Source organism: Taudactylus pleione, unplaced genomic scaffold (genome assembly GCF_031769625.1).
Source record: "Taudactylus pleione unplaced genomic scaffold, aTauple2 ptg000080l, whole genome shotgun sequence".
In the NCBI taxonomy this organism is placed as follows: domain Eukaryota; kingdom Metazoa; phylum Chordata; class Amphibia; order Anura; family Myobatrachidae; genus Taudactylus; species Taudactylus pleione.
In genome coordinates, this window is record NW_028284482.1 from 4,551,860 (window position 1) to 4,570,175 (window position 18,316).

The following is an 18,316-nucleotide window of genomic DNA, read 5'->3' on the forward strand; positions in this document are numbered from 1 at the left end:
CATTTTGGAATAAGACTGCAACATAACAAAATGTGGAAAAAGTGAAGCGCTGTGAATACATTCCGGAAGCACTGTATGTGTGTGCGTGTGTGTGTGTGTGTGTGTATAATATATACACATATATATATATATATATATATATATATATATATATATATAAATATATATATATATATATATATATATATATATATATAATAATAAAAAATATATATATATATATATTAAACAATTAGGTGGCACTCCGGAGACTTTTCAAACTGATGAAAACAACCGTGTTTCTTCAACGTTTCGGGGTACAGTGACCCCTTCTTCAGGAACACGCATACACACTGAAGAAGGGGTCACTGTACCCCGAAACGTTGCATAAACACTGTTTTCATCAGTTTGAAAAGTCTTGAGTGCGCCTAATTGTTTCCTGTACATGGTATGGCATTGTCCTGTGAGGAGGGACCCGAAGCAAGGTATCGACCCGCTGTGGTCTGCGGAGTGCCGGATTAAGCATTGTGGGGAGTTTTTTTTTTTTCTTATAATATTGTACACACACACACACACACACAGGCTGGGTTAGAAAAACTACAGGAGCTGATTGGTTGCTACTCTCCCCAAGCTGATAAATCTCCGCCTCTTTGTGTGTGTGTCTGTCACTCTCTCTCTCTCTCAATATTGGTGGTCTACAGATCTGTTGTGCTTTGGTCTCTACACCTTAAAACCAAAATTTTAAAGAGAAAGATATCCTCCAATGGTGTATTAAACAACACAAAAACATATTCGTAATTGACCTGTATAATCTAAAGATTCAAAATAAATTTATCTGAATTCTGCATCAGAGAGAGATTCCTACGCGTTTCATCCTTTACATAGTACCCAGGACTTCCTCAGACTGTATGACCATGCTTTTTCCTACTTTAAATAAACTTGTCAATTGATTTGGTGCCTTCTGGTGTGTAGCGTGCATGCTCAAGATTCCCGCAATCTCACTGTAATGCAGTACTTAATGTGTTGAGCATGCATGCGCTTTACAGAGAATATTTAGCCTTTCACACAGTCCCTGCCCCTGTGGATCTTACAGTCTATGTTCGCTACACACTAGGGTTCATTTTTTGTTGGAAGCCAATTTACCTGGCAGTATATCTTTGGAGTGTGGGCAGAAACTGGAGTACCCACACAAGCACGGGAGGAATATGCAAAATCCATCATATTGAATACGTAAGGCATTTTACCTATTTTTAACCTTGGTTTCCTGTCATTGGAGCTACAAAATAGATACCTCAGGAAACTGTTTTTGAGTGCATGTTTTTGCAAAAAACATATTGACAGACAAAACAGAACACGCTTTTCCTAAAGTCCCACACATATCAGGATGCTTGATCGCTATTACAGTCACAGGCAGAATTCTACTTTACTCGTTCAAACTGTTTTAAGGTGTGCATTAATGCTTCTCTCCCATGATCTTTTTCATTTGCTTGAATTTCCCACGCTCAGGAGGCCACCAGGATTAGAAGTTAGGAAAACATAATTTTAAGAGCTGTGCTTTTTATTATGTATATATTGTTTAAACACTTTTTAGCCTGAAAGATTGGCTAACAAGCAAAACTATAGATGTAAAGACATTCCAAGCAAAATCATGCATACTGCAACATTAGAGGAGGAATTTGGGAGAGATGTAGTGTGTTTTAATAGATCCTGGTCACCATTGTCATGCAGGAAATACCAGGATATCTGAGTCTGGTTGCAATATATAAATTGCTCATCAAACCTGGCACATTTGTGAGTTACAAAGGGGAGGAGCGAAAGTAAACTTTTAGAGTGTGCACACACTATTGTACAGTAAGTAATAAAATATTAAAGTTTTCTTCTTCAGGGTCCATAGGGCTCCACAGAGAGACCTTGGAGTGTAAGTGGTGGATGAGGACACCGGGCACCATGCAGTTAAACTTTAGCGCCCAGGACGCATCGGTCCATCCCCCTATACCCCGCCCCCGAGCCAGAGGCACCACAGTTTCGTCGGTGCCCGGCTGGAGTCAGGTCACCATTATGCAGTGGGCAGTTTAGGCAGCCCAAATAGCTTTTCTTTTTATGATTTATTTGTTATATATTTTCCTGTGAGCGTGCAGCAGCCGACTGTCCACAGGACGTTTGCGCTGCCGCTCCGTCACCCCTCCGGGCGCCGCAACGCCAGTTTCGGCTGGGGATTTCTGCAGACATCCCGGGGTCTTTGCTAGCCAGCCCCGTGGACAGACCCAGACTGCAACCCGAACGCAAGGGGACAGGTAAGGTGGGTCATCGCTAGCGGTGACCCGCTCGTTGGCAGTCATACCTCCAGTCTCGGAACAGACCGGAGGTGCTGAGGCCCTGATTCAAAGCCAGACGCTCTGACAGAGCGCTCGCTCTGAATCAGGGCCGTCCCTGCTCCTTTTTGGACCGGCTCCTGGCCAGCTGTAGCGAGCGGCCAAAATGATGGTCGCGATGGTCAAGACCATCGCGACCATCGGGCTTGCGACGAGACCCTGCGGTAGGGTCTCGCTGCCGCAAGCCCAGGAGTGCTTTTGGCTCTATCAGAGCCAAAAGCACTCCCACTGACATCACTAGTGATGTCAGTGGGGCCGGACCCAGAAGGTAGGCATTCCCATGTATTAGTATTAGTAGACTGGAGGTATATTATTGTGTATTAATATTTATTAAACAGTGATTTATTACACTTCTTTTGATTCCTTGTGTGTCTGTGCAGCGCTTTCCACCTATATTTTTTCCCATGGGAACGCCTCCGTATGGGCAGCCACGCCCCCGGCACGCCCACCAAAGGGGGCGTGCTGTCAATCAACATCGACAGCACGCCCCCTTTGGTGCGAGATCCATAACGACGGCTTGGCCGTCGTTATTCGGTCTCGCGCATGCGCACTTGGGCACCATCGACCCGCTTGCGAGTGCTCATCGCTCGCGAGCGGGTCTGAATAAGGCCCTGAGTGTGGACACAGGCTCCATCCATAGTGATCCACTAGACCACCAGCGTACATATGGAGCGGGGAATCCAGTGTCCCGGTGGGTAAAGAATCAGCATGGGAGGTCAGCTTTCCCCATCAAAGCGGCCCCTCCTCTCCGTTCAGGGCGTCATTCCTCTGAGGTCTTGTTTCCCTGAGCTGCTCTCCTCTTCCAACCACACTCCCTCTGAGGTCTCCAGCGGCCATTTTCTCCAGGCACAGCCATAGCTCTCTCAGGGATACGCAGGGTCCGGACCCCCTATATACCTCTCCCTGGAGTCAGCGTATGTAGCGCTATAGCCTACCAGACACTGAGTCTGTGTAGTTGATTGTAATGCCAGTTTGCAGTTCTGTTATTTCTGCATTGTATGTGACTTATGCTAGCTCTGCCTGTCTGTTTCTATCATCTACTGTCAGCATATATCTTTCCATTTTTTCTGACTTTGCCCTGACATACAGGTGCATTCAGGGTTTTTCTTGTGCTTCACATCTATAGAACTAACTATTTGTGAGGTTTGTCACATACAGTTGTTCATTGCACTGTGCCATATTTGGGCTGTGTGCTCCTGCAGCTTTCACAAGCATAAGACAGGACCAGTATATTGCATTCCTACTAGTATCCTACATAGACAGTGGTTGTATTATACGTACCCAGTGCCATATTGTGTGCCATATTACTATGTAGCTATGTCTAGCAAAGGCAAGGGTAACAAGCAGGCATCTGCACCCATACTGCTATCATGCAAATTATGTACTGTAGACTTAAGTGAGTAGGATTTGATACAAGATGGGTTATGTATTAAATGTTATACTCCACCAGGCCCATCAGACCACCCAGTGCCTGTACAAGACTTCCCCCTGGGCTTCCTTTTTCTCAGGTACTGGCCACTATTGCAGACCACCTAGCGGTCCAGCTGTTGTTCCCCCTCTGGGGTTATCGCAGAAGGTCGTAATTCCCCCAATAGGTTCAGGCGTTACAGGTACCTCCTGTGCCCCCACCAGAAGAGGATGAGTCAGTCAAAGATTAATATTCCTGCCTTGGTGCGAGCTGTCAGATCCATCTTATTAATAGAATCCAGCTCCTAAATTCAAGCATCCTCTGTTTAAACGACAGAAAGTGGCTTCAGCAGAATTCCCTCTATCGGATCAACTAGCTGAACACATGGCTGCAGCCTGGCAATCGCCTGTTAAGAGGTTTTAACCACAAAAATGTCTGACCTGATATCACCCTTTTTCCTGTGGCTCATTGTGCAAAATGGGAAACATCCCTGCAGTGGATTCACGTGTTATGCGTTTAATTAAAAGCGCTATGTTGCCTATTCCTACAGTTACTTGAAGGATCCTACAGATAGGTAGGTGGAAGCTTGCCGGAAATTGATATACTCTCTTTCAGGGGCTGTTGCCCGTCCAACCACGGCTATTGCATGGGTGGCTGTAGCTATAAAGAGCTGGGCTGACGCACTTGAAGACTCTTTTCCCTCAGAAGCTTCTATGGATCAGATGTCTTTTGTTGCTCACATTCGAGATACATCTTCCTATATTGGAGAAGCAACATTAGATGCCAATCTCCTAACCTCCAGAGTCTCTGCCGCGGCTGTCTTTTCCTGCCGTACCCTGTGGCTGCGCTCGTGGAAGGCAGATGCGGATTCCAAGAAAGGCCTTGAAGGATTACCCTATAATGGGGAGATCTTGTTTGGCCCAGACCTTGACAAGATTGTAACCACGTTGTGTCACGGCCAGGGTATTTCAGCATGGCGCTAGGCGAGTGTTACCTGTGAGGTCATTGTGGCGCGGGCTGTCTGGTGGCGGAGCTGGTGTCTGGCGGGGGGCTTTGGCTGCGCGCGTTGTTGTGCAGGCCTGTTGTCACTCTGCGCTGGTAAGGCCTGGCGGCGTCTCCATTCCGTTTGGCATGGGCGCCGCCATCTTGCCTTCTGGCCATGTGATGCGGCTGGCCAATCCTGGTGAGTCACATGTTCCCTCCGGCCAGTAACAGCACGGCATGGGGTATTTAGGAAGGGTCAGTGCCTTCCTTCTTTGCCAGTGCAACGTGTATCTCAGCCTAGCTGAGAGGGAGTTCTCTGTGCTTACCTGTTCCTGTGAATTCGCTGTCTGCCAGTCTGCCTGTCAGCTCCTAGTTCCCACTGGACTACCCCGCTTCCTCCATCACCCTTGCCCATACCTGAGTGCCTGAGCCTGCTGACATCCTGCGCTTCAGTTCACTACTTGTATACCTGGCTTGTTTATTTTCAGCTCACTACAAACCTGGCTTGATTATTTTCAGTTTCACTACCTGCACACCTGGACAGCTTTAATTGTATCTACTTGGACATTAACCCTTTTACTCCCACCACAGAACTCTTGTGCACATTATATATTCCTGGACTTTTATTTATTGCCATTATCTGTCTACTCAAGCACTTATTAAAAATTCTAGTTTTATTTTTAAATCTGCTTCTGTGATCACTCCTGCTACCACCCCGGGTCCACAAACAACCCAGAAAATCACAGTTTGCACTGGCCCCATGGAGCCGGCCACGGATCAGGAGTCAGGAGTGGATTTGTTCAGGTGCATTTCTGGTCGTTTAGAAAATCTGGAAAACATGCAGCATCAGATGGCTCAATTTCTGCAAGAGATGTCCAAGCGACAGGATAGTTTGCAAACTTCCTTTTCTACCCCTGGAGTACCAGCATCTACATCCGCTTTAGCGTCTGGGAATACAGGAGGCAGATCATCTCCCCGCTTACATCTTCCTTTACCAAGTAAATTTGATGGCAACCCTAAACTCTGCCGAGGATTCCTAAATCAGTGTGACATACATTTTACTCTGCAGCCTGACAACTTTCTAACTGCAAGAACTAAAGTGGCTTATATAGTCTCTCTGTTATCCGGCCAGGCCTTGGAATGGGCTTCCCCACTCTGGGAGCGCTCAGATCCGCTGCTGGATAATTACGCAGGCTTTGTGTCATCCTTCAGGAGGATTTTCGATGAACCTGGGCGTACTGTATCAGCATCATCAAACATCATGACACTGAGACAAGGGGTCCGTCCTGTCAGTCAATATGCCGTGCAATTCCAAATTTTAGCATCAGAGCTCAAATGGAATGAGGAAGCCCTCACCTCGACCTTCTGGCATGGGTTGTCAGACCGACTAAAGGATGATCTAGTCACTCGAGAGCTTCCTACTAATCTGAACAACATGATCTCGTTGTGTATCAAAGTTGACCTACGCTTCAGGGAACGTCAGACTGAAAAAAACAGAACTGACCGGCAAAGGTCATTTACCCCCTCCATTTCTACCCGTCCCATTCCTTCCCCTACTGAAGAGGAGCCTATGCAGGTGAATCATACACACCTCTCTAAAGAAGAACGTCAGAGAAGAATGCAAAAGAACCTCTGTCTGTACTGCGGAGAGTCCGGTCACCTGCTGATCTCCTGCCCCCGTAAACCGCGAAATGCCAAATCCTAACTGATCCTGGAGACATCAAGTTAGGAGTTATGAACCCGTCTCCAAAAATTAAAGATTTCACGATTACCCTAGCCTTGGATCTTAAACCCAAACCTGTCTTTGCTACTGCTCTAATCGACTCAGGAGCAGCCGGAAATTTCATAACGTCTAGTTTCATTGATAAATTTCAGATACCTTGTTTGTGTCTCAACCATGCTATCTCTCTGACCTCGATAGACGGACGCCCTCTGACTAACGGGATAGTCACCAAAGAGACTCAACCTGTATTGGTCCGAATTGGGGCACTTCATTCTGAGTCCTTAAAATTCCTGGTGATATCAGAGGCCTCTCAAGAAATTGTTCTTGGTCTACCCTGGTTACGTAAACATAATCCCAGGATTGATTGGAGTTCTATGCAGATTCTGTCATGGGGTATGGACTGTCAGAAATCCTGTCTTCCAAAAATTTGACCTGTGAGAAAGACAGTTTCATTAGTTTCTTCTGCCATTCCCAAGGAATATCAGATGTTTGCCGACGTTTTCTCTGAACAACAAGCAAATATCTTACCCCCTCATAGGGAATGGGACTGTCCAATTGAATTGATACCTGATAAAATGCCACCTCGTGGTCGTACCTATCCGCTGTCCTTGCCTGAGACTCAAGCCATGACCGAGTACATCCGGGACAACCTGGCAAGGGGTTCGTCCGCCCCTCTACTTCACCTGCCGGAGCTGGGTTTTTCTTCGTTGGCAAGAAGGACGGTGGTCTAAGACCATGTATCGATTATCGAGGCCTTAATGACATTACTGTAAAAAATCGATACCCTCTTCCCCTGATTACAGAGTTGTTTGATAGGGTCAAGGGCTCTGTCATTTTTTCTAAATTAGATCTAAGAGGGGCTTACAACCTCATTCGTATCCGAGCTGGCGATGAATGGAAGACCGCTTTTAATACCAGAGATGGACATTTCGAGTATTTAGTAATGCCTTTTGGATTGTGTAACGCCCCTGCTGTCTTTCAAAGTTTCGTTAATGAGATTTTCCGGGATCTGTTATATGTTTCGGTTGTTGTCTATCTGGATGACATACTGATTTTTTCACCCTCTGTGGCTAAACATCAAGAACATATTAAGGAAGTCCTGACCCGTTTGAGAGAAAACCACCTTTACTGCAAACTGGAGAAGTGCGTCTTTGGAGTGCCCAGTGTACCTTTTCTCGGCTATGTAATATCAGGCTCCAGTTTAGAAATGGACCCCGAGAAGGTACAAGCAATTCTGGATTGGACCCGACCTCAGACACTGAAGGCCATCCAGAGATTGTTGGGCTTCGCCAATTATTATAGACGCTTCATTCAGGGATTTTCTACACTGCTGGCTCCCATTACAGCCTTGACCAGCAAAGGTGCTAATCCTGCCCAATGGTCACCTGAGGCAGAGTCTGCCTTTCATCTTCTAAAACAGGCCTTCATCTCAGCACCAGTTCTTTGACAACCAGATCTGGACAGGCCTTTTTTGTTGGAAGTAGATGCATCATCTGAAGCTGTGGGAGCAGTCTTGTCTCAACGTTATGAGGACAACTGAGGCCATCCGTGTGGGTTCTTTTCTAAAAAATTCTCACCTGCCGAAAGGAACTACGCCATAGGTGAGCAAGAACTACTAGCTGTAAAGTTGGCGTTGAAAGAATGGAGATATTTGCTAGACGGCGCCAAGTTTCCATTTACTGTATTTACGGACCATAGAAATCTCCTATTTCTCAAAAACCTCCAATGTGTGAGTCCTCGTTTGGCCCGCTGGGCAATATTCTTTGCCAGGTTTCAGTTCACCCTGACCTTTCGGTCTGGAGCACTTAATCAGAAGGCTGATGCCCTATCGAGATCTCTCCTCTGTGATGATCAATCTGAAAATAAAAGCAATACCCCTGTCTTGGAATCAAGAGTTTTCGCCGCATTACAACTTCAGCCTCCTACGGGAAAATCATTTGTGGCCCCGGAATTAAGGAAGCAGCTTCTCACTTGGGCACATTCCTCTCGCTTCGCAAGGCACTCGGAAGACCTTGGAGTTCCTGAAAAGACACTATTGGTGGCCTTCTATGAAGGCAGACATAATGGAGTTTATCTCTTCCTGCTCCTCCTGTGCCCAGCATAAATCATCACGACAAGCTCCAGCTGGGGAATTGCTTCCATTACCTACTCCATCACGTCCATGGACGCATCTCTCCATGGATTTCGTCACAGACCTGCCAGTCTCTCAAGGTTTCAACACTATCTGGGTTGTAATAGACCGATTTTCTAAGATGGTCCACTATATACCGTTGAAGAAGTTACCTTCTGCCCCTGACCTGGCACAGTTGTTTGTCCAACACATATTTCGTCTACACGGCCTTCCTGCTGAAATTGTCTCTGACCGTGGTGTGCAGTTTACTGCAAAATTCTGGAGGGCTTTGTGTTCTGTTCTTCAAGTGAAGTTAAACTTTTCCACGGCATACCATCCGCAAAGCAACGGCTCCACCGAGAGAGTTAATCAAGATCTAGAGACTTTCTTAAGAATTTTTATGTCATCTTCCTAGGACAATTGGGCTGCCTTGCTGCCGTGGGCTGAGTTTGCACATAATGCTTCCTACCACTCGTCAACTAACCAAACGCCATTTCAGGTTGTTAATGGCCTTCATCCTCGTGTTCCCGAATTCCGAAGCCTGCCTGTTTTCGATGTTCCGGCCGTGGAGGACACGGTGCGGAATTTTGCTGCCATCTGGACTCAAGTACGGTCTGATTTGTTGAAGGCATCCTCTCGCTATAAGACCCAGGCCGATAAGAAGCGTAGAATAGTTCCACGCATGCAAGTTGGAAGCCAGGTCTGGTTATCCACCCGGAATCTTCGTCTGAGGGTTCCTTCTATGAAATTTGCACCACGCTTCATCGGTCCCTTCTCCATAACAGAAGTCATTAATCCAGTGGCCTATCGTCTACAGTTACCCCCATACCTAAAAATCCCTAATTCCTTCCATATTTCCTTATTGAAGCCCCTTGTCCTGAATAAATTCCATAGTGCTCTACCTGCTTCTCCTCGAGTCCAGACGGAGAGAGGAGTTGAGTTTGAGGTCGCCCAGATCTTGGACTCTCGTCTACGCAGAGGTCATCTACAGTATTTGCTGGACTGGAAAGGTTACGGTCCAGAGGAACGTTGCTGGACCGATGCTCGTGATGTCCACGCTCCCACGCTCATCAGGAGATTCCATTCTGCCCATCCGGAGAAGCCTGGTGAGTGTCCTGAGGCCACCCCAAAAGGGGGCGGTACTGTCACGGCCAGGGTATTTCAGCATGGCGCTAGGCGAGTGTTACCTGTGAGGTCATTGTGGCGCGGGCTGTCTGGTGGCGGAGCTGGTGTCTGGCGGGGGGCTTTGGCTGCGCGCGTTGTTGTGCGGGCCTGTTGTCACTCTGCGCTGGTAAGGCCTGGCGGCGTCTCCATTCCGTTTGGCATGGGTGCCGCCATCTTGCCTTCTGGCCATGTGATGCGGCTGGCCAATCCTGGTGAGTCACATGTTCCCTCCGGCCAGTAACAGCACGGCATGGGGTATTTAGGAAGGGTCAGTGCCTTCCTTCTTTGCCAGTGCAACGTGTATCTCAGCCTAGCTGAGAGGGAGTTCTCTGTGCTTACCTGTTCCTGTGAATTCGCTGTCTGCCAGTCTGCCTGTCAGCTCCTAGTTCCCACTGGACTACCCCGCTTCCTCCATCACCCTTGCCCATACCTGAGTGCCTGAGCCTGCTAACATCCTGCGCTTCAGTTCACTACTTGTATACCTGGCTTGTTTATTTTCAGCTCACTACAAACCTGGCTTGATTATTTTCAGTTTCACTACCTGCACACCTGGACAGCTTTAATTGTATCTACTTGGACATTAACCCTTTTACTCCCACCACAGAACTCTTGTGCACATTATATATTCCTGGACTTTTATTTATTGCCATTATCTGTCTACTCAAGCACTTATTAAAAATTCTAGTTTTATTTTTAAATCTGCTTCTGTGATCACTCCTGCTACCACCCCGGGTCCACAAACAACCCAGAACATCACACGTTGGCAGTATCATAAACTGCATTTCTGCCTTCAGCAACTTCTACTACAAGGCCTCGGACTACATCTTTTAAGTCCTTTCGTCCTCAAGGAAAGCCTAAAGGCCAGTCCTTTCTTAGGCAGTCTGCCTCCACGAGGGCCACCAAACCCATGACCAAGCAGACCTGAAAGACCAGACGTTCCGCTTCAAAACCCGAGGGGATCCCAGAGTGGGAGGCCAACTTCTTCCGTTCGCCCAGTGCTGGTGTCAAACCACCAACAGATGCTTGGGTAAGAGAAGTAGTCTCTCACGGGTCCGCCGTCTCACTTCTCAGACTGCCTCCCCACCATTTTTTTTTTCTACACGCCCTCCTTCAGACCCAAACAAGGGCTTACAAATCCAGAAAGCCATACAGGCCTTGCTGCAAGCAGGGGTAATTGTGCCAGTCCCACTATCTCAGCGAGGGACTGGTTATTATTCTACTCTTTCTGGTTTAGAAGCAGAGTGGGTCTCATCGGCCTATCCTCAACAACAAATCCCTGAACAAATTCCTCAGGGTGCCAAGGTTCAGGATGGAAACCCTATGCTCCATCATCTTGGCTATGGCGCCTGGGGACTTTATGGTATCTCTGGATATTCAGGACATGTACCTATAGCGCCCTCTCATCAGCGATATCTCTGGTTTGCTATACTACAGCAACACTTCCAATTTCAGGCTCTGCCCTTTGGACTATCCACAGCTACACAGGTGTTTATCAAAAATGATGGCTATCATGCGTGATCAGGGTGTCCGACTGCTACCATATCTGGACAACCTCCTGCTCTAAGCAGGTTCCCCAGAGGTGCTTCACCGCCATCTGCAACTAACCATTGCTTTCCTGCACAAACACGGATGGTTAATCAACTGGAAAAAGTCCTCCCTGATCCCTCACAGAGAATGATTCATCTGGGAGCCCTGCTGGATTCTAAGGATCAGAGAATCTTTCTGACTTCAGACAAGATCTCCACACTTCAACTACAAGTGCACAGATGTCTCCACAGTTGCGATTGTCGATCCACTCATAATGCCTGTCCCGTTACCCCTAGGGGGGGGTTGTTATTCCAACCTCTTTCTGGTACAAAAACCAAACTGTTCCTAACATCTTATTCTCAACCTCTAGTCCCTAAACCAGTTTCTAAGGGTACCCAGGTTCAGGATGGAAACCCTGCGCTCCATTATATTAGCTAGGGAACCTGGGAACTTTACGGTGTCTCTAGATATTCAGGATGCCTACCTGCATATCCCTATTGCCACAGCTCATCAAAGTTTTTCTCAGATTTGCGGTACTAGACCACCATTACCAGTTTCATGTTTACCAAGGTAATGGTGGTCATGACGGCCCACCTGCGGCTACAGGGGGTTCGCCTGCTACTCTACCTGGACGTCCTTCTACTGTTAACAGGGTCTCCCAGAATACTCTGCAGCCATCTGCAACTGACATTATTAGTGCTGCAGACCCACGGCTGGCTGATAAATTGGAGGAAGTCCTCCCTATCTCCATCCCGGAGGATGATTCATCTGGGTGCACTGTTGCACTCTCAACAGCAGAAGATCTTGACTGAAGAGAAGATCTCTGTTACAGACAAGGATACGCACTTGTCTCCAGGGTCGCCGAGTGTCCATCCACTCAGTGATATGATTCCTGGGGTCCAAGGTGTCAACGTTCGACATGGTGGAGTATGCCCAGTTTCATTCCAGACCTCTGCAGAGGTTAATTCTTTCCAGGTGTTATGGTTTACCCCGTCTGATAATGACAGACGGTGGTGCTTTCTCCGGAGGGGCGACTGTTTCTAACTTGGTGGTTACAGACCTCTCATCTCAACAAGGGATACCCGTTTTGAATACCGGACTGGGTCCTTCTCACAATGGATGCCTGTCTGGCTGGGGCACTGTGACTGGTCCGCACGTCTTTAAGGGATGGTGGAACTCAGCGGAGTCTGCCCTCCCGATCAATATATTGGAACTTCGGGCGAGGTTCAGAGCACTGCAACAAGCAACACTCATTCTGCAGGGAAAGCCCGTGCAAATTCAGTCAGACAACGCCACCACGGTGGCTTACATCAATCGTCAGGGGGGAACTCTAAGTCAGGCGGCCCTGCAAGAGGTGTCCCGCATTCTGTCTTGGGGTCGGAAGGCATCTTCCAGCCATTTCGGCAGTTTTCATCCCAGGAGTCCTCAACTGGGAAGCGGACTTCCTCAGCTGCCGCGATGTGCATCCAGGGGAATGGTCCCTTCACCAGGAGGTATTTCAGCTGCTAGTGGACAAGTGGGGCCTTCCAGGAATAGACCTCATGGCCTCCAGACACAACCGCAAGCTGCGAGTGTATGGGTCCAGAACAAGAGACGCAGAGGCTGTCCTGGTAAGACGCTCTGTCGGTATGGTGGACCTTCCAGTTTGCATACCTGTTTCCTCAGTTCTCCCTTCTTCCTCGAGTGATTCGATAGTTCCGGCAAGAAGGGGTTATGATCCTGCTGGTGGCTCCAGCTTGGCCCAGAAGTCACTGGTACTCAGATGTTCGGAGTCTCTCTATCGACACTCCGTTGCTGTTGCCTCAATGTCCGGACCTGTTGTCTCTGGGTCCTTGCCTTTACCCGGATATGGGTCATCTGTCTTTGATGGTGTGGCTCTTGAGACATCCCTCCTAGGGGCTAAGGGGTTCTCCAGCTCTGTGGTGAACACCATGCTCAGAGCTTGGAAACCCGCTTCTGCCATCTTTTACCACAGAGTGTGGCATACCTACTTCGAATGGTGTCGCCCGAGGGGGTACGATCCCCGGGTATTTCGGATATCCAGGGCTTAGAAAAGGGTCTCTGCCTCACGTCCTTGAAGGTGCGTGTTTCCGCACTGTCAGTGTGGTTTCAACGTGTGATTGCTCCGCTTCTTGATATCTGCACCTTTATGCAGGCTTTGCATTCAGCCTCCATTTGTCCCGCCAGTGGCTCTTTTGGTTTTGGCTGTGGTCCTTAGGGCTCTCCAAGGACCTCCATTTTAACCACTGGGCTCAGTAGACTTCAAATGGCTTGCAGCGAAGACTGTATTTCTTCTAGCTATTGCTTCAGCTAGAAGGGTGTCAGATTTGGGGGCTCTCTTGTTGCCCTCCCTTTCTGATTTTTCACAGGAACAGGGCGGTTCTTAGGACTCTCCCTGATGTCCTTCCTAAGGTGGTGTTTAGTTTCCAAATTAATAGTGCCAGCCTTTAACTCACCAGACCTTCCGCAGGTGAGGCCTCATTGGATGTGGTACGTGCTCTCTGTATTTACGTGGACCGTACCAGTTCCCTTCGGAAATCTGACTCCTTGTTTGTCCTCTACGGTTTCCATAGGAAGGGATGGCCTGCCAACAAACAGACATTGGCAAGGTGGATTCACATGGCGATCTCTGAGGCTTACACTCATGAGGGCATTCTAGTGCCGCCCTCTGCGACTGCTCATTTTACTCGGTCTGTGGGCCCTCGTAGGCAGCTCGCCGTGGCGCCTCGGCTGTTCAGCTTTTGTAAGGCGGCCACGTGGTCTTCTGTCCATACCTTTGTAAGGTATTATGCCTTGCCTCTCAGGATGCTTCCTTAGGGCGGCGGATTCTCCTTTCTGCACAGGAGCGTCCCCACCCTTGAAGGTACTGCTTTGGGACATCCCCAAGGTATCCTGTGGATATCCTATGGACCCTGAAGTTTAAAATGAGATATCGTAAGAGCTTACCTTTATCTCTATTTCTACGAAGTCCATAGGGTTCCACAGGACTCCCACCCTGTCGCTCCTGTGCTTCACATGGGTTTAGTTCTGGTCACCGGTTTTCTGTCTCCTTCTCTGTGAGAATGTGAATCTTGTGTGTTCCAGCCTTCCTTCTCTTTTTTTTTTTTTCTCCTCCGGCTTGTTACGTAACTGAAGGTGCCTTGGCCTGGGGGCGGGTATAGGAGAGGAGGTCCCGGTGCATCCTGTGACCAAAAGTTTAACCGTGTGGTGCCTGACGGCAGAGCCATCGCCTATACCCCAAGGTATCCTGTAGAACCCTATGGACTTCGTAGAAATAGAGATAACAAAGGTAAGTTCTTACCATAGCTCTTATTTTCGTGATGAGAGTTGTATATTCCATGATAACTGTGTCCTCACCCATTTGGCACATATGGTTGTCCAAAACTTTGATGAACATGCCAATTATCCATGGGACATGGTCTTATCAGTCACAAAATCTCACCCAATTAAGCATGTTTGGGATATTCCAGAACCACACATAATTTGTTTTTTCAACCACAATTAATAAGGCACAGTTCAGTCACGGTGACTTCTTGTGGAACAGTGGTGCTGCATACTTCCAGGACAGTTGCAACCATTGTAAATATCAACACCATGGCACATATTGGCTGCACATAGTGCACCAAAACCCTATCTCTGTTAATCTGGTAATGAGAATTCTTAGCTATACATACTTTCTGGAGTAGGAGTGGCTAGTGAAAAGGGGCCATTGAATAGTCATGTCATTGTGGCTGTGACAGTTTCTTCTTACCGCAGGGGTGACTTCTACAGCCATTGGAAAGAAGCATCACAATCCTGGAATCGAATGGATAAAAAAAAAAACACATTTTAATCAGATTGGGGTAATCGATGGTTGCCAACCGTTCATTTCCGAAGACCATCGTGCACTGGAGTTTTTCTTGCTTGAATATATCAAATATAGTAAAAGACGATTAATCACTTTGTGCATAGTATTTTTGACAAGATAATACATGTTTTAACAATAATAGATGAAAGCTTAGCTCAGATCAAATATTTTTAGAAAGTATACCATGCTGGAACTTCATATCAAACGTCCTTGGATATCTGGAATATAAAGCAGGAACAGTATAGTCCGTATATATTTTGTCAATATATGTAGTACAAAACATTTTTGACTGAGTTTGTTGCTGGTTTGTTACTTTATATACCTTTTTAAACTTCAGCAATTAAATGCTAGAATCAGATCACAATATATTTTCTAGCTGGCTAAATTTTTCTTTTACAGTAATCTAGCCAATTTTTGAATATTTTTAAGTTACATGGATAATTGTATTTGTTTATAATTGTATTACTTGTCTTTTAGGTAGAAAAAGGGGATCATCACATCTTAGTCCACTGAAACTCTATGCTCCAGTTCTCTGGGATGGGTGGACATCGCCTTCTCTTGGGAATATTCCCACTTTATTCAAACATTTCCACCATGAACTTAGACATCAAAGAACTTTATTTCACAGTCTGCAAAATCATCTTCATCCTGGATCATGGAGACTGACTGTAATAAATTGGAAGTATTAAATATATAAATATATTTTTAATCTGTAATGACTTTGAAAGGAAAGAAGCAAAATCTCTTTTTAGGATTGAGATTAATTTTCATTTTAAAAACCCTCAAACAAAAAACAGACTTTTGAAAATGATTTAAAACAATATTTTGTTCACTCTTTGACCTTTGCTGAGTATGCTATAGAGTTGTTTTCCTTCTATAACATCAGGATCTTTAGCTTCCGAGTGTATGAAACCGAGCAACCTTTGAACAATTGAAGGTTTATACATCGTTTGTGTATACTGCTTGACAACCCTTCTAAACGGAGTTAGCTTGTGCGATAACAGCATTTTTATGTAAATCTTGTATTAAATAAAATAATCTGGCCAGAATTTAATATGCAAATTCGCCAAATGCAGTGAAGTCAGAGTATTGTAATCTTTTGCTTTACAGCTGTATATTCATATTTTTTTCTACAGTGAAAAATAAATTTAGACTTCTTCAACAGCTATCAATTGTAAAAATATAAGTTGGGCAATGAGCTTTATTGTTTTTAAAATGAACCACCTATGGAGATAGAGACCTATCTATCTCATTAGAGATATTGTCATTTGGCCCATGTGAACAAATGAGGGAGTGGGTGGTGCCTTCCTGTTTGGTTTCATTTCATGAAACCTTTACAAATTTGTGGTTAGGTGTTTCACACGGGGAATTTACATTTTGGTAATAAAAAAATAAAGTTCATTTTATCCAAATGCCTTTTTCCTTTGGTGTTTATACATTAAAACCAGAATGACATTATGAAATGTAAAAAAAATATTTTTTATTGAAGAGTCCTATGTAACATCAATCTTAGTGTTCATTGAAATTCCTGGATAAGGATACAATTTTGGCTCGTCATTTACACAACATCAATATCCACAGGTATTGATACTGAATTATGGGCATAAATATAGTCCCTTCTAATTTAATTTTTTTGTGTGGTTATACTTTAAAAAACATACATTGGTTGTACAAGAAGAAATGTATAACCACAAGAGGTCAGTAGACATCAACAATCAGGGTTGCTCTTTAATTTTCTATCTACAACACTTTTTGGCTAATGTTGCCATTGATTTTATTTGATCTAGTTAACGAGTCCTGTTCAAGTCTGTGGAACAACATAAATATAATTCAGTATGCATAAACCGCCTTCGTGGTATTCTGTTTGAAACTGATGGAAATTTTAATTACATTTTTTTTTCTCAATGTACCAAGAAAATAATGGATTTATTTGTCATCTCAAATTGATATTGAGTGGTTGTTTTTTCTGTTCATCATGCTTTTGCAGATTGAGAACATCACCGTTTTGCTTTCGTATCGGTAAAGAATAAATATGCTGATGGCAGTCTGTGCAACTTAGTAGTGTTTGCTAAGAAATAATTGGTGCACTTACATATATTGGCTTTTAGATTCTAAAATATCACTAGATTGCTGTTGTAATTCTTTATTTTGTAATATACCACCATCTCCTCAATGCATAGGAGCCCTTGCCTTTTGTTACCCAGATCATTCATGTGCCTGAAAGCATTTTGCTAGCCCAAGCCTGTTTGGAATGTAGTGCACAAAGGAGACTTCTATACTAATGGTGCCCACACACATACCGATCAGCCGATGTGTACGATTTCCCTTGAAACTCTCCCTGGCAGCTCAGCACACGATTTGGTGCCCAATCTTCAAAGAATCTCTCCTGCAGTCAGACTTTTTACAGTGCATCGGGTCCTAGATTGTCAGATATGCCCTACTGCACGGCATATCTGAAGATGCGATGTGCGACCAGCGGGGACGCGCATCGTGATCGTGAGTGGGGACTCACGATTTCCTCACGATTTGGCCATATTTTACTATTTGTCGTTCCAATGCGTCGGAATCGGCCAGATCGTGTAAAATATCGCTATGTGAGTGCGCACCTTTAGTCCTCACAATATCGCACACAGAGACCCCATCTGCTTTGGAGTCCATTATCAGTAGCCCAGACACGATCTTGTTTCTCAGATCTACTATGCAGGTCAAATGGTATGTAAGTTGTGATGAATTGTATATAAAAAAAAATTTGCAAAACAATTGTCACACAGGAATAGCTGATTCTGTGTCAACTGAAGTTTGCCATTAATGCTTACTCAATGATGTAGGTGGCAAACTTGTGTTTTCAGTGTTCTTTCACAAAATACCATGTTGTAACTTGAAATATCAGGTTACTCACAGCTTTTTGCCAGTTTTTCTGTCAAATGTGATTATTGTCCTTTTAAAGTACAACTTCATTATTGCCATCTCTTCCCCAGAATGTAATTATTGGCATTATGTCTCTGTATGCAAAGGATACTTGATTGTATGCAGATAGTTATGGGTTACCAGTGTCTGTTTCATTTCCACTATGGAGAAAAAGCGAAAAGTTCATATCTCTGTTAAAATGTTGATATAAAGGCCAATGAAATATTAAGCTATTTGTGTCATATTAAGATATCAATAGAAGCTGCAATTGACTCATTAAATAAAGGGGCCCATA

General features: G+C 45.5%; 1 protein-coding gene across 1 annotated transcript in view; it reads left to right on the forward strand.

Annotated features, from left to right (window-relative positions):
- Positions 1-17,107, forward strand: part of TCF20 (transcription factor 20) — a 57,304-nt gene extending 40,197 nt beyond the window's left edge. Inside the window, exon 7 of the mRNA XM_088468030.1 lies at positions 15,592-17,107. The gene's annotated coding sequence lies outside the window, so the exon portion shown is untranslated. The remainder of the gene's footprint in view (positions 1-15,591) is intronic.
- The last annotated feature ends 1,209 nt before the right edge of the window (positions 17,108-18,316 follow it).